This window comes from Hyla sarda, chromosome 6, assembly GCF_029499605.1.
Source record: "Hyla sarda isolate aHylSar1 chromosome 6, aHylSar1.hap1, whole genome shotgun sequence".
In the NCBI taxonomy this organism is placed as follows: domain Eukaryota; kingdom Metazoa; phylum Chordata; class Amphibia; order Anura; family Hylidae; genus Hyla; species Hyla sarda.
In genome coordinates, this window is record NC_079194.1 from 81,129,329 (window position 1) to 81,143,679 (window position 14,351).

The 14,351-nt window shown below is 41.1% G+C and overlaps 1 long non-coding RNA gene across 1 annotated transcript in view; it reads right to left on the bottom strand.

Annotated features, from left to right (window-relative positions):
* Nucleotides 1-949: 949 nt before the first annotated feature.
* Nucleotides 950-14,351, bottom strand: part of LOC130277560 (uncharacterized) — a 34,821-nt gene continuing 21,419 nt past the window's right edge. Inside the window, exon 3 of the long non-coding RNA XR_008845471.1 lies at nt 950-1,124. This is a non-coding gene — a long non-coding RNA (uncharacterized LOC130277560). The remainder of the gene's footprint in view (nt 1,125-14,351) is intronic.

Here is a 14,351-nt window from a genome sequence, read left to right on the forward strand (position 1 = left end):
CACATCTTCTGGCTAATTTGCCAGCCAACAATATGGCCGCCGGCATTCTCTGACAGCACTGAGGTTTCGCAACATGCTGCCAGTACACCCATCCATTCACCAGCATCACAGTGCTGACTGCGCATGCGCAACTCTAATTCTGGTTCCTCTTGCTCTCCGCTCCTCCTGGTACAGGCACAGTAAAACGTGCGCCTTCACATCACGGCGCTGATGGCATCCTCTTCCATGTGAGTCTCCTCAATCCAGCGCCGCCCATAGTAAGTTTTTATCCACTTTCTCACTGAACACTGGTATGGTACACCCCTTTGGGGATGATACGCCGTGCTTTCTATTTGCATATGCATTGTTTGTATGTTTAATTATGTATGCCTCAACTGTATGACATTTACCAATTGTCCAATCACGTTTTTGCATATATATACTAACCTATGTCAACTTGCATGTTGCTTGATAATGGCTGCAATTGCATAGCTGAAACATTGCCAGTCGAGTTGTGATGGAATAAAGCTACTCCTTCACCTCACCTTGTGAGTGCTGTGGTCGTCTTTTGCTCTAGATAGATAGATAGATGAGATATATAGACATACAGATAGAGAGATAGATAGATGACATACAGTATATAGACATACAGAGATAAATAGATAGATAGATAGATAGATAGATAGATAGATAGATAGATAGATAATCCGTTATTATCTCTGTTGATGTTTCCCTATCTTTTTAAAGTATCTGGCAGTCCATCTATCCATCCATCTTTCTTTCTACTCCAATAATAAATATTCTCTTACATAAAACTCGTTGTATAAATCAAGTCGAGAATGTGCATAACAGAAAAAACAGAGACTATTTATTTGTCTGTGGGATTGCAGATATCTGCACATTCTCACCACATCTAATGTGATGATTGTGGCTTGCTATGACCCCTGGGTGATGGAAAAAGATGAAAAAAAATACAGCTTCTTGCAAAGTAGCCTCAAAAGATCTGAGTGACACATTTTATAACAGATGGGCTGAATAAATTCATTTTTATTACTTGAAGGCATCATATAAAAAGTAATAGATACTCTTCCAGGGATTTCAGAATGATCACTCCTCGCCGTCAGGAAGTTATTGATGTGTAACAGCTGAAAGCATAAAGAAACAATTAATCAGTATGATGATGATTTCCCAAATGGAATATTGCCGACTCTTATCCTTACAACGTATTTAGTCAGATACTCTTATTGTGAAGTTTATTGAAAGCAGAGTACGGTTTAACCACCTTAAAGGGGTACTCCCGTGGAAAACTTTTTTTTATTTTTTTTTATCAACTGGTGCCAGAAAGGTTAACAGATTTGTAAATTACTTCTATTAAAAAATCTTAATCCTTCTAATACATTTTATGGGCTGTATACTACAGAGGAAATGCTTTTCTCTTTGGATTTCTCTTATGTCATGATCACAGTGCTCTCTGCTGACCTCTGCTGTCCATTTTAGGAACTGTCCAGAGCAGCATATGTTTGCTATGGGGATTCTCTCCTACTCTGGACAGTTCCAGAAATGGACAGCAAAGGTCAACAGAAAGCACTGTGGTCGTGACATCAGAGAAATCCAAAAAAGAAAAACATTTCTTCTGTAGTTATTAGCCCCTAAAAAGTACTGGAATGTTTAAGATTTTTTAATAGAAGTAATTTACAAATCTGTTTAACTTGTTGGCACTAGTTGATTTAAAAAAAAGTTTTCCACTGGTGTACCCCTTTAAGAATGACAGTTTTTTTTAATTTTTGCATTGTTTTTTCCTCCTCACCATCTAAAAATCATAACACTTTAATTTTTCCACCTACAGACCCATATAAGTACTTGTTTTTTGTGCCACATAATTTACTTTGTAATACCATCAATCATATCACCACAAAATCTATGGCAATACCAGAGCAAAATTGAAAAACAAATAAGCCATTTTGTAACTTTTGGGGGGCTTCCAGTTCTATGGAGTGAGCTTTTCAGTAAAAATTACATCTTATCTTTATTCTGTTGGACCATATAGTTACAAGGATACCTAATTTTCATAGGTACATGCACCAAAATTAGTATGTTTAAAACAACTTCTGACCCCTATAGCTCTTTATTTTTCCATATACAGGGGCAGTGTGAGGGCTCATTTTTTGCGTCGTGATCTGAAGTCTTTATCATTACCCTATTGGTTTTGATGGGACTTTGTGATCGCTTTTTATACATTTTTTTAGGGTATACAAGCCAAAGGGTGACAAAAAACATGTCATTTTGGACTTTAGTATTTTTTACGTGTACGTCATTGACCGTGTGGTTTCAACATTATATTTTTTCATAGTTCAGACATTTACACACACGCGAAACCACATAAGTTTGTGTTTATTTTTGTTTACATTTTTTAAATGAGAAAAAGGATTGATTCAAACTTTTATTAGGGAAGGGGTTAATTCACATTTATTGACTTTTTTTTTTAAACTTTATTTACACAATTTTATTGTCCCTATTAGAGATGGGCGAATTGAAGCTGACAAAGTCAAATTCGTTCAGAATTTTATGAAAAATTTGATTCTGAATTAATCCAAATTTCCTCGTTCTTCGTGGTAACAAATCGCTTCACTACGTTTTGTGCGGGCCGAGGGGCTAAATTGTCAGCTACACATGTGAGGACATGGGGCAAGGAAGTCTGGGAAGGTGGGTAGGCGGGATCACCCTGAATCACATGGCGGCATGCAACCTTTCAGCAGCCAGCCCTGTGATGTCACAACCCTATGTATTCAGCAGCCATTGCCAAAGACGGGCATTTCCCGTTTTGCTGAGAGAGCAGAGACTGTGTGTGCGCACTAATCACTGTTATTGACAATACAGATCTTTACAGCGGAAAATCCATTCACCTCAAGCCCGCATTCGTTCTGGCTAGAGAGAGAGCAGATACTGCGTGGTCACTAATCAGCGTTATTGACAATACAGTTAAGCACAGGGGAAATCCATTGACATCAAGCCCGCATCACTGCAGGCAAGCAGGGAGAGTTCAGAAGTCGTTTCCTAGTCTGCCAATTGAGATCATCACAGGGAGCACTCCCCATTCAAAGACTGCAAGCAACCATAGGGCAGGCAGGGACAGCTCAGAGAGAGAGAGTACTCATTTTTTCTGTTGCAACCGTACTGGGGTGTGTTACTGTAAAAAAAAAGTGAAAAATATACTCCGCCCGCAGTTCTTTTTTTTTGTTTTAAGTTTTTTTCTGGTTAAAGCTAATAGGGGCAGTAAATGTAAAAGCTCTCTGTAGCCTGGAAATAGCTGCTTTTAATAGTGATTCACTGCGAATATATTCGGATCTAACCACATTTTTTCGGAAAATTCTGCAAATCGGCCGAATAGAATTTTTGAAAAATTGGCCATTCTCTAGTCCTCATAGGAGAATATTACATGCAATATTCTGATTGTATACACTGTTAAATGCAATGCAATAGCATACCATTGATCAGTGTTATCTGTGCTCTGCTGCTCCAGCTTGCAGAGCCTGTCTGGAGCATCAGACCAACAATTGGTGAGGAGGCAGGAAAGGGTCCTCCTGCCATCCACTGAGCTGATCGTCACAGTGGTTTCACCGCGGTGTTCCCAAGCAGCTTCGCTGAGCTGGTGGGATATATTTTTTTCCTATTTTTAACGCCGCAATCAAAGTTGCTAATCACAGTGGGCTTTAGGGGTCAATGCTGGGAATCACCAGGATCAGTGATGTCCGGTAGTAGCCACAGGTTCCGGCAGCTGATAGCCGTCGGGACCACCTTGCTATGACGCAGGGTCAGGTCATGACCCCTCGTCATAGAATGGGAGCGGGAGAAGGGTGTACAGATATGCCCTTTGTCCTTAACGAGTTAAGAGTGACTAGGAAAGGTAAAGTCTCGACTAGGCACTGTTCACACCATGCACAAGTAGACAACTGTACCTGAAGCCCAAACTCTAGTGGTCTAGTGGTGCTCAGTCTGAAGTAGGTTTCCAATCCAATGAGACAATAGATGACAGAGATGTCCGGACGCCCCAGCCCTCTCACTTCTACCTGCCCTTGTCTGTATGCACCGCAGAATTTGAGTGCCGTCTCTGTCACCTACTGTTTCATTAGAGTACTCTTTAAGGCTTCTACATTCTTCTGATACAATGTGACAGGGCTTCCAGCTCATAGTAGATGACAGGTGAGAGATTTATATTTTAGCATCTAAATTGTTTCCTAGATGTTCATTCCTTGCATTATGACAGGTTCTATATTTCAGATATGGCACAAAAACCAGAGTGCACTATATTTGCTCACAATAATAAAAACTACAAAAAATTGAACACTAACCTTCCTTGCTCCCTAAGGCCTTCCCCCATGACATCTTCCAGCTCATCGGTCACTGATCTGCTGCAGTATACATTGGCATGCTTTGATGGGATTTAACATATAGCTGGTACACATTGCCTTAATGCAGTTTGACCAATCATAACAGAAAATAGTTATACCATGTTCATTCAGATGTCATATCATATCAAAATGTGGTAAAGTCTTTCTACTGGCCCAATACTTAAAGGCCTTCTCCAGGCTTTTACTGAATTATGGCCTGTCTGATCATTGGGGGTCCGACTTTCAGCAACCCTGTCAATCAGCTGACTTTAGTGGCCATTGAACTTGTGCGAATGCTGCAACCACATAACTACCAGAAAATCACAGAAAAGAGGCCATATTTACTGGTTACTAGTAGAAGGGCAGGTTAGACACCTAATCCCACCATGCTATATAGGGGAGGTCGCAAAGGTGCAAAATACTGATAATCAGGCTGTCCAGCATCCTAAAAGTATATACTAGATACTATATATATATATATATATATATATATATATATATATATACTGTCAGATCTTTTTTTTTATATAACTGTTTATTTATGATTTTATCATTTAACATTTTCAGAAAGACAATACCAATACACATAATAACAAATAGAAAGAGTACAGGCAACTATAGGATTCTAGATTCTTTTTTCTTTTTATATATACTAGATACTTTTTTCATGATGTGATCTGTTCTTGTGATGCTGGGGGAGCCCTGGGTGTCAGTACTTTGTGGGGTGCACAAATAAGATGCCAGGCAGCCAGCCTTATCCAATAGTATAGGCATCACTACTAGGCCAGCATGGTGTACAGCACGTTATCATGTAACTGACACCCTTTGCATGCCTTATCTTTGTGCAACTAAAATATTTAGCAGCTACCCCCTCATGAATAGTAGGCATGTGAGTGGTTGTTCATCAGTTTTTTGCACCTGTGCGACCTTCCCCTATATAGCATTGTGACTGATCTGCATCATAATGGGAATAGGTGCCTAACCTGTCCTTATACCAGTACCCAGTAAGTATGACCTCTCTTCTGTTATTTTTTGAGCAATTTTGTCCAATTTTCTGCATATTTACTGTTACGCCGAGCGCTCCGGGTCCCCGCTCCTCCCCGGAGCGCTCGCAACATCCTCGCTACTGCAGCGCCCCGGTCAGATCTACTGACCGGGTGCGTTGCGATACCGCCCCCAGCCGGGATGCGATTCGCGATGCGGGTGGCGCCCGCTCGCGATGCGCACCCCGGCTCCCGTACCTGACTCGCTCTCCGTCGGTCCTGTCCCGGCGCGCGCGGCCCCGCTCCCTAGGGCGCGCGCGCGCCGGGTCTCTGCGATTTAAAGGGCCACTGATTGGCGCAGTTGGTCTAATTAGTGTGTTCACCTGTGCACTCCCTATGTATACCTCACTTCCCCTGCACTCCCTCGCCGGATCTTGTTGCCATTGTGCCAGTGAAAGCGTTTCCTTGTGTGTTCCTAGCCTGTGTTCCAGACCTCCTGCCGTTGCCCCTGACTACGATCCTTGCTGCCTGCCCCGACCTTCTGCTACGTCCGACCTTGCTCTTGTCTACTCCCTTGTACCGCGCCTATCTTCAGCAGTCAGAGAGGTTGAGCCGTTGCTAGTGGATACGACCTGGTTACTACCGCCGCTGCAAGACCATCCCGCTTTGTGGCGGGCTCTGGTGAATACCAGTAGTAACTTAGAACCGGTCCACTAGCACGGTCCACGCCAATCCCTCTCTGGCACAGAGGATCCACCTCCTGCCAGCCGAATCGTGACATTTACTGCAGTGTATGTATGCTACTTGTCCTGTTAGAGGAGAAAGTGAGGGCAGAAGTTCATGCACGTCATGTGATGGCAAATGCTATCCCAGCTGAGAGGAAGGCCCCCTCCTCTCTATGGGATTGAATTGTAGTGAGCAGCATTATCCTTCAGTAATACAGGGTAACCATAGGTGTATCATGATTTTTTTCTTCTTAAAATGTGCTTAGCCATAAAAAGAAACTCTATACTTACCTTCCCCACTCGGCCGGCTACCATTGTTTTCCCAAAGTTCGTTCCATTGCATAGCGCTTTTTTTGTTTGGGGTTGGCACATTCACTGGTAGTCATGTTAATGACATTAAAACAATAGAGATACGTCTATGAAACTTGCTACACATGTTTTTTATATGTCAACTAAAAATATGGGAAAGTTAAATTAACCCTGACCCACCTCCATTAGTGAGGGTCAGGGTTTTTGTCTAAAGTCCCACGAAAATCCATTTGACTTCCCTTATCTTACTCCACAAGCTCTGTTCTGCATCTCCTGTGTTGGTCCAGCTTCCAAGCATTGCTGCTCCCACAAGCCACACCCCTTCTATTTTGGGACTTTTTGTTGTTGTGTGCTAAAAACACAATTATTGCCATATACACCCACAGCACAGGTCCTTCACCCACAATCTCTTTATCTGAGCTCAGCTCCAACTTACTCCACAAGCTCTACATTTCCGAGGGAATGTGTTGGTTTGGTTTGCAAGCCCCTTCTATTTTTAGCCTACAATCATTTCATCACAGCCCAGCCACACCTGAGGATTGCATATAAGAGATGAGGACGAGATATGAAAACAGTATAGCGTTGGGATATGAGGACGAGATATAAAGATGGGATATGAGGTCGGGATATGAAGACGGGAAATACGGACGACCCAATCAAAATTGGCAGTATGCAAAAAGAAGAAAAAAGAGAGAGCGGACCTTGCTTTCAGCACCATGAAATTTGTTACCATTTCCAAACAACTGTCACTTGAGATTACTTACTTCACCGAGGAGAGTTGATCGGCAGACGCTCCCCTCATGCCTGCTTGCTTGTATAGATATTGATATCTATACAATCAATCCGGCACGAGGAGAGCATCTGTGGATCAGCTCCCCTCAGTGAAGTAAGTAATTTCTAGTGACAGTTGTTTGGAAAAGGTAACAAATTTCCTGGTGCTGGAAGCGAGATATGAGGATGGGACATGAGGACAGGATATGTAGGGATATGAGGTTGAGGGATGAAGTCAGGAGCATCATTATTGCTTTTCTTCTCCCACAAGGTAAGCAGACCGGACAATGCCGGGTGCTCTGCTAGTCTCCAATAAAAAGCATGACCAACCTGTTCCACTCTTGCAGATAATATCAAACACGGACCTGTGATTATTTATCAAAAGTACATATAGCAAACCAAAAAATCCCATCTTTACCAACAAAAGATGTAACATTTTGGAAAGGTGCAAATTAATATTCTTTCCACCTTTTCAAAATTCTATGTTAAATTCATTCAAATGAGCTACTTATATTTCTAGACACATTGCCTAAGGCATATATTTGATTGTCATAAAGTGTTTAATATCTGTCTGTACGTTGTTTCCCATATAATCACAGCTCTGTGCTGATTGACACATTCCATTCTAAGTGATTGATTGAGTATTTAATGTCAGAGTAAATGAAGGCAAATCAAGCAATAATAATGTAAAAATACCACTGAAAATTATACCAAGGTATATGATGACTTACATCTATATTAGACGCGGATTTTTAGAATTTACATAACCTTTGTCATTTGAATTACAAGAAAAAATCAATTTACAACACAAAATAAAGGGAATTACTAAATGAATGCATTCTAATTCTTAGCTGCATATATTAAAACTAAAGCATAAGCAAAACATACAATTTGATAGACAGAGTATTGAGTGAAATCAAAATTCAATTTAAGCAAAGTATTTTAACCCCTTAAAGACCATGGATGTGTATACTTATCCATGTGCCCTTAAGCAGGTATGTGTGGGCTCCCGGCTGGAGCCTGCGCCATATCAGCCGGCCCCCAGCTGATTCTTGTAGCTGAGTGCTGGCGTTAATAGCCAACAAGTGGCGATCGCCATGGCCGGCTGACAGCGGCATCTAAAGGTACCTTTAACTGCTCCCTAGTGGTCCAATGGGGTGGATCGCCCCCCACACAGCGTGATCGTGGGGGGTGCGATCCACTGCTGAGGTAGCTGGAGGGCTTACCTCATGTCCTGTGCTGGCTGCGGCTCTGACAATGATAAAGCCTGGCAGGACCAGGCTTTATCAATCGAGCTCAGATCACACAGATCACTGTGGTTCTATGGAACCACAGTGATCTGTATGAGTAATCTAATGACTAAAAGTGTAAAAAAAAAAAGTTAAACATTTTTAAAAACACACACATGAACCCCTTCCTTATTAAAAGTTCAAATCACCCCCCTTTTTCCAAATTCCATATAAATATATATAAACATAATAAAAAAAACATATGTGGTATCACCGAATGCGTAAATGTCCGAAATATAAAAATATAAGGTTAATTAAACCGCACGATCAATGGCATACATGTAAAAAAATTCCAAAGTCCAAAATTGCATATTTTTGGTCACTTTGTATACCCTAACAAAATGTATAAAAAGTGATCAAAAACTCAAAACAATCATGGTACTGAAAAAAACTTCAGATCACGGTGCAAAAAATTTGCCCTGATAACACAATTTTCGTGCACGTAGTTATAATTTTTTTTAAAGTAGTAAAATAAAGAAAACCTTTATCAATTGGGTATCATTGTAACCATATGAACCTACAGAATAAATTTATGGTGTCACTGAAAAGTGCACTGCGTAGAATCAGAAGCCCCCAAAAATTACAAAATAACGTTTTTTTTCCAATTTTGCCCTACAAATATTTTTTTCTGGGTTTGCCATAAATTTTGTGGGGAAATGATTGATGTCATTACAAAGTACAATTTGTGGTGCAAAAAATAAGCCCTCCTATGAATCTGTAGGTGCAAAATTGAAAGCGGTATGATTTTTAGAAGGTAATGAGGAAAAAATTAAGGGGCAAAAACGGAAAAAACCCTGATCCTTAAGGGGTTAAAGAAACATAAATAACAACATTAAAAAGTATTATAAATATTGTCCAAATAATTGAAAAACTATACTTTATCGCTCTGTATTACATCTCTGCATTGTCATGTAGCAGCTTCATTGTTTGCAATTCCATTGCTAGCCACATGGAGTGCTTTTAGGAAAATATGTATCTATGTGCACCTAAAATCACAGGCCTCCTTTACTAAGCTATGCATAAATACAATATCAGAGGGTTCCATCTATTGGTAAAAATATGTAGTGCATTAATTGTAATCTTCAAACATTTGTTCTCCTATACTTAGCATTCTCTCTCTCTCTCTCTCTCTCTCTCTCTCTCTCTCTCTCGTTTGTTCGTTTGCTTTTCTTCATATCTCTCTCTCTCTTTTTTTTTTTTAGGTGTAAAATACCTGTACAATGTAGTTTATACGGTTAAAACATTTTTAAAATAGATTTTCAAGGACACGTCAGATGCATTTATTGCATGGGGAAAATATTTGCAAAATTATGAGCTATTTTTGCTATTGTTTCTGCCAAGTTGGCTGAGTGGGCAGGGCTTATTTAAAGTGGCGGAGCTTCTCCAGAAGGGGGCGCAACAAATTTAATATTTTGTGCTTGATAACAATCACCGCCAGCTCTGAGCACAAGGACAGCCACCAAAGGTCACATAGGCAACCTCTGATGTGCAAGTATTGTACCTCTACATGAATCCAGAGAGCCTGTGTACTGAAAGGGGATTCACCCCACCCCCATGACTAAAACCTTATAACTGTAGAACTGTGGCACACATCATATAAAACTTTTTTTTTGGGGGGGTACAAATGACACCAGAAACATTTGAAATAGTAAATTTGCTCAAAATACAGGGATAATAATAGTAATGCCCCATCTTAAAGAGTGAGCATGAATTAATATTTATAAATATATATATATATATACACACAGGGTGGGCCATTTATGTGGATACACCTTAATAAAATGGGAATGGTTGGTGATATTAACTTCCTGTTTGTGGCACATTAGTATCTGTGAGGGGGGAAACTTTTCAAGATGGGTGGTGACCATGGCGGACATTTTGAAGTAGGCCATTTTGAATCCAACTTTTGTTTTTTCAATTGGAAGAGGGTCATGTGACACATCAAATTTTTGGGGAATTTCACAAGAAAAACAATGATGTGCTTGGTTTTAACGTAACTTAATTCTTTCATGAGTTATTTTCAAGTTTCTGACCACTTATAAAATGTGTTCAATGTGTGGCCCATTGTGTTGGATTGTCAATGCAACCCTCTTCTCCCACTCTTCACACACTGATAGCAACACCGCAGGAGAAATGCTAGCACAGGCTTCCAGTATCCGTAGTTTCAGGTGCTGCACATCTCGTATCTTCACAGCATAGACAATTGCCTTCAGATGACCCCAAAGATAAAAGTCTAAGGGGGTCAGATCGGGAGACCTTGGGGGCCATTCATTCAACTGGCCCACGACGACCAATCCACTTTCCAGTAAACTGTTCATCTAGGAATGCTCGGACATGACACCCATAATGTGTTGGCGCACCATCTTGCTGGAAAAACTCAGGGAAAGTGTCAGCTTCAGTGCATAAAGAGGGAAACACATCATCATGTAGCAATTTCACATATCCAGTGGCCTTGAGGTTTCCATTGATGAAGAATGGCCCCACTATCTTTGTACCCCATATACCACACTATACCATCAATTTTTGTGTTCCAACAGTCTTAGAGGGATCTATCCAATGTGGGTAAGTGTCAGACCAATAGCGGTGGTTTTGTTTGTTAACTTCACCATTCACATAAAAGTTTGCCTCATCACTGAACAAAATCTTCTGCGTAAACTGAGGGTCCTGTTCCAATTTTTGTTTTGCCCATTCTGCAGCACCTGAAACTATGGATACTGAAAGCCTGTGCCAGCATTTCTCCTGCGGTGTTGCTATCAGTGTGTGAAGAGTGGGAGAAGAGGGTTGCATTGACAATCCAACACAATGGCAGCACATTGAACACATTTTCTAAGTGGTCAGAAGCTTGTAAATAACTCATGAAAGAATAAAGTTATGTTAAAACCAAGCACATCATTGTTTTTCTTGTGAAATTCCCAATAAGTTTGATGTGTCACATGACCCTCTTCCTATTGAAAAAACAAAAGTTGGATTCAAAATGGCTGACTTCAAAATGGCTGCCATGGTCACCACTCATCTTGAAAAGTTTCCCCCCTCACATATACTAATGTGCCACAAACAGGAAGTTAAAGGGGTAGTCCAGTGGTGAAAAACGTATCTCCTATCCTAAGGATAGGGGATAAGTTTGAGAATGCGGGGAGTCCGACCGCTGGGGCCCCCTGCGATCTCTCTATACGGGGCCCCGGCTCTCCACCCAGATAGCGGGTGTCGACCCCCGCACGAGGCGGCGGCCGACACGCCCCCTCAATACATCTCTATGGCAGAGCCGGAGATTGCCGAAGGCAGCGCTTCGGCTCTGCCATAGAGTTGTATTGAGGGGGCGTGTCGGCCGCCGCTTCGTGTGGAGGTCGACACGCCCCCTCCCCGCGGGCTGTCGGGGCTCCGTACAGGAGATCGTGGGGGGCCCCAGCGGTCGGACCCCCCGCGATCTGCAACTTATCCCCTATCCTTAAGATAGGGGATAAGTTGCTCACCACTGAGTTACCACTGGACCACTCCTTTAATATCACCAACCATTCCCATTTTATTAAGGTGTATACATATAAATGGCCTACCCTGTGTATACATATATCCAGTATTCACAAAAATTAAGAGGTGTTCAATTGCTTTATCTTGATCTTATATTAGACTGAATGATACCATTTCCTTAAAAGTAGAGGTTCTTAGCAGGATGAGAAATACTAATTACATGATCCAACATGTGACATGTTATACAAATATCTATGGATCAGTTCTAAGGTCTGATATAATTTAACTCTCTTCTTCAAGGTGTTAATTGTCGCTGACTAATGTCAAAGTGCAGAGCCATGATAATGACAATCAATGTAATAGATCTAATCCCTTCTTTGATATTATCTGGTCTTTCCATGTGTCTCTGTAAGATAAGTGCTATTAAATCCCCACTGTGCGACTGAAATTAGTAATGAATGGAATTGATTGAGAAGATAAACCTCATGACCTTTACTAAAGGAGTCTAAAAAAGACAGCAAAGAAATATCACTACTATCGTACAGAACACTCATGATGAGATCCAGCCTTTCTAAAATGGTTAACGTCATTAAATCCACCAAACAGACAATGTTTAAAAAATTGGAGAGAATAACAATAATATCCATCTGAGTTCACTTTCTCTTTTCTTCTCCATCCTGACCAAATCATCAAGACAATTTCTTTCAGCCACAAATCATCTCTGCGGAACCTGCCTGACAACTATCATAGGCTCCGCCCTTTTCCAGCACCCTCTTTCCCTTTTTTCCTATCTATGGGGTCCCAAATAATTATAATTCTGCTATTTAGCATCATGTACAATAAAGTGGGTAGGTAGGTAAGTGGGTTGGTAGTAATGGATAGGTTAGCTTGGGAAGGGTTGCTTCCCCATTAGGTAGATAGATTGTTGTAGTGGTTTGTTTTTCCCATTCGGTTGGTGTTCCATGTATGTAGGTGCCCCCAACATGAAGTTTCCCTTGGTAAGCTGGCATCCACAATAAGTAGTTTCCCCCTACTCTGCTGGTGTCCTCTGTAAGTGGTTTCCTCTTCATTTATTTTTCCTCAGTAGGTGGTTTGCCCCCTGTAGGTAGTTTGTCCCCTCTGAGTAGGACTCCCTGTATGTGGTATTAGGTAATATGTCCCATACTGTATGTAGTTTGCCCCATGTAGGTAGGACCCCCCCCCCCAGAGGGACATTTACCCTTGTAGGAAAGACCCTCACAAAGGTAGTTTTTCCCCCCCTGTAGGTAAAACAGAACAGTAGATAGTTTGCCATCTGTAGGTGTGCCATCTCTGAAAAGAAAAAAAACATACTGTATAGGGGAGATATATCAAAACTTGTGTAGAAGTTACTGAAAAGTTACTGAGTTGCCCAGAGCAACCAATCAGATCGCTTCTTTCATTTTTCACAGGTATTTTCAAAAATGAAATAAGCAATCTGATTGGTTGCTATGGGCAACTCAGCAACTTTTGCTTTGGACAGGTTTTGACAAATCTTCCCCTGAGTATCTTGTTCCCCCACAGTCACTGCAGACTTTTTTTTTTACTTGTATGCCAAAGGCAGCATCTTACTGCAGCTACAAAATTCAGGGATCTTTCCTACCTAGGGGATGTGCACCATGACGTCATTTGTGTGTGTCCCAGATAAAGTGACTTTCCTGGCCTTTAGTGGCCTTTGCGCTGTGTCTGTGGCGTAGAGACCTCACATCCTAGAATGTGCTCTGACCAACTGGCCATACTGGGAACCCTGTGGCTTACCACCACCACAGGGGTCCTAGCACAGCCAGTTGCCATCTTCCCCAATAAACTGCTGTGGCACATCTGGCAGGTCCTCATGGCACATCAGTGTGCTGCGGCACTCCTGTTGGGAACCACTGCTCTAGTCATTGCAATAAACTATGATCTAAGAATCCAAAAGAGCTAATGAAAATTCTGTCCACTCTAGTTAATATCATGACTTTCCCCTTCGATCCCCATGAAAATAACATATAGAAACCAGTTATCATATGTCCAAGCAAATGTTCAGGAGTATTGGCTGAAGTCACTACTGCAGAGCATCGACTATCCATGTCAGACAAGTGATTCAATGATCCAACCTAGAAGTCATAAGCTATAATTCTGCTGGCACACACTATAAAACCCAATGTTAGGCACCATTTGCTCTTGATGTTGATAGTAGTCTTGTTGATAGTAGTCTTGCTACTATCTTGAAAAATGCACCACATATGTTTAAAAATTTTTTAAAGTATAAACATTGGTGGAATTATGCATATCTGCATAGTTGGTAGTTGAACTATTCGTGGCTCCATATAACGTTCATATTGTAATACATCATTGATTGTGTATTGTTCCATTAGATGAAACATTATGGTTGCATTCTCTTAAAGAGTACTTGTCACCAAACAAAACTTGTAATATATTGTT